Source organism: Pseudopipra pipra, chromosome 21, assembly GCF_036250125.1.
Source record: "Pseudopipra pipra isolate bDixPip1 chromosome 21, bDixPip1.hap1, whole genome shotgun sequence".
Classification (NCBI taxonomy): domain Eukaryota; kingdom Metazoa; phylum Chordata; class Aves; order Passeriformes; family Pipridae; genus Pseudopipra; species Pseudopipra pipra.
This window is the reverse complement of record NC_087569.1, coordinates 11485343-11487780: the sequence shown is the minus strand read 5'-3', so window position 1 is coordinate 11487780 and position 2438 is coordinate 11485343. Positions and strand designations below refer to the sequence as shown.

Below are 2438 nucleotides of genomic sequence, written 5' to 3'. Positions count from 1 at the left end.
TGAGGTCCTGGCTACGCCAGGAATGATGGTGAGCACTGTGCAGAGAGTCCCAGTCCATGGCTCAGCTCAAGCCAGGAGTGACCATGGTGCCAGGCTCCTGAGGTGTGACTGGCAGTGCTGCTGTCTGAACAGATGTGTTACCTCCAGGACATGAAATACAGCAATGGAGTTTCAAAGGAAGCTTTACCATTTAAAGATGGCCCTGGAAAGCACCTTTGCATGGAAATTCCAACTCAGGGTTATTCATGGGTTCTGATTTATTCATGAGATTATTAGTGTTGTCTGGGTTGTGCAATCCATGCAGTCACACTGCCAAGAATTCATGGTTCATGGTTGTCTTCCTTCACTCTTTGTAAGAGGAGAGCCACACGATGGGGAAATCAGAAATAATATTAGAAATTTTTCAAGGATTTAGTGGGCATTCAGAGCTTTGAGGCCTTTGTACCTTCATTGTAGAATTACCAACCTGGAGCAAAGAAATTTGACAGCCAGGTGCTTCATTGTTCTGGTGTTTTCTGTAAGAATTCTATTTGGAAACAGAAGAAGAAAACTCAAGAGTAAAAGGATAAACAGAGTGAAGATGAATTTAGTGTTACCATAGCATGAGGCAGATGTGTTTATGCAGGATTGCAACCTAGCAAGTAGTAGGAAATGAGTTTGCTCACAGGGGTGCACTGAGTGCATTTACATGTACAGGGGTCTCAACTATGACATCAGATGTGATTTATGTACTGTTTTCCTTACACTTATCACACCTCACCCCTGTGAACATGCCAGAGATTAACATCAAGGTCAGTGCAGAGATGTGCCTGTAGTGATCCTGATGCAGGAATGACTGGAAAATGTCACTTGTCTCATGTGGCTGGAAGAATGCTACAGCAGGTACAGGCGCCAGGAAAAGGTGGAGATGGAAATCTGGGGTGAGCTCAGATCTGTTGTACTGCTGTTTGACCTCAAAATCTTATCTGTCATGGGTTATTTCTTGTTCCAGCAAGTGGCATTTGGCCCTATTCTTGAAAATTTCCTCATTCTTTTCTCCATCACTGACTGTGATTATCATTCAGTGGTCCAAAATAGCTGATTTGCATCCAAAGAAGCAGGTTTGCTGCAAACTGCTATGATTACAACTCTGCAGTGTCTGTTACAGACCATGTACATGCATTTGCAGAGCTGAAGGAGCCATGAAAACACTTGTCACAGCAGATGATCCCCTCAGAGGAGGTAATGGGCAAGAGCGAGAGGGATCCAGGGTGGGGCAGATCAAACAGTGAACCACATCTCAGTGAGAGCCAATGCAGCTGTGAGGCATCTAAATTTTTCAGGTCTGGCTCCCAGACAGCCTAAGTGGCCAGAATAGATGGAAAACAACTCATGAAATTAATTAGCAAGGTAAGAAAAGGCACCTAATGGGTGCTTGCCCTGGAGCTGGCTCTGCTGCAGGGGGAGCGGGTGCATCCTGGGCAGTGATGAGGGCTGCTGGAAGCATTTGTGCACCTTTGACTTGTCCCAGGAGGGTAGTCAGCTTGTGTTTGCCTTTATAATAAACAGCAGAGTGCATGTCAAAAGTGAAGGGGCATTTAGTTGTTGTTATTCCTAGGAGAAGCTAATTTGTGCCTTGTGCAAGCCAGTCCTCTGGGCAACTTGACCCTTGGTAGACTGTGGAGCTGAGCAGTGTCATTGTGTGTACAGCAAAAGGAAGCTGTGGAGATGCCAGGACAGTGTTGGTAGTGAAATCTAATGATCCATCATTGCATTTCCAAGGGAGAAGTATTCCTCTGGCTATATTTGTCATTTTTTGCAGGCTTGAGTAAGCTGGCCAGGCTGAGTCAGCTCACAGCACTCATTTTGCTAACCAGAAGGCAAACAAGACTCCAACCAAACACAGGAAGCAAGCATTTAATAAATACGATGTTATTTCTAAACATCAGCTGCTTAGAGAGGTAAATATTGCAATGCAGGTGTTGGGGATTAGCAGGGTTTGAGGGCACACTTTGAAAACACTTACAGATGTTTGGAGAAGTTGGGAACTGCTTAGGGCAAAAGTTTCCATGACCTCTTTTTCTTGTTCCTCAGGAAACCACACTCTTAATTAATTTGTAAAACACCTTCACCACTGGCCCACTTTACTCCTACATTTGCAACAGTGTCTTTGGTTTTGGGTCACACAGAGCAGAGCAAACTCCTTTTAAACAGCCCTTTTTGCAAAACGTGAATATCACATAAGAGCAAAATTGATTGCTGAAATAAAGGGTGATAGCTGCAATATTTTATATTTATGCACTACTTCCAGGAGATCTGGGGAAGAAGTCACAAAACTCGAAAAGCATAGGCAGTTTACTGAAAGATGGATTGTCTCTCAGTGTTTGCAGCACTCTTAGTTATTTATGATGTTTTTCATCCATTACATTGAATGTTTGCTTATTGAAAGCCACTTGCTG

The 2438-nt window shown here is 43.8% G+C and overlaps 2 long non-coding RNA genes across 2 annotated transcripts; one reads left to right on the top strand and one right to left on the bottom strand.

Moving 5' to 3' along the window:
* Nucleotides 1-239: 239 nt before the first annotated feature.
* Nucleotides 240-588, bottom strand: LOC135425358 (uncharacterized). The gene is made up of 2 exons (XR_010435567.1): nucleotides 467-588; nucleotides 240-348 (listed from the first exon to the last, which is right to left on the bottom strand). It is a non-coding gene; the product is annotated as an uncharacterized LOC135425358 (long non-coding RNA).
* Nucleotides 589-809: 221 nt separating this feature from the next.
* LOC135425543 (uncharacterized) lies at nucleotides 810-1927 on the top strand. The gene is made up of 4 exons (XR_010435624.1): nucleotides 810-920; nucleotides 1148-1221; nucleotides 1323-1389; nucleotides 1802-1927. It is a non-coding gene; the product is annotated as an uncharacterized LOC135425543 (long non-coding RNA).
* The last annotated feature ends 511 nt before the right edge of the window (nucleotides 1928-2438 follow it).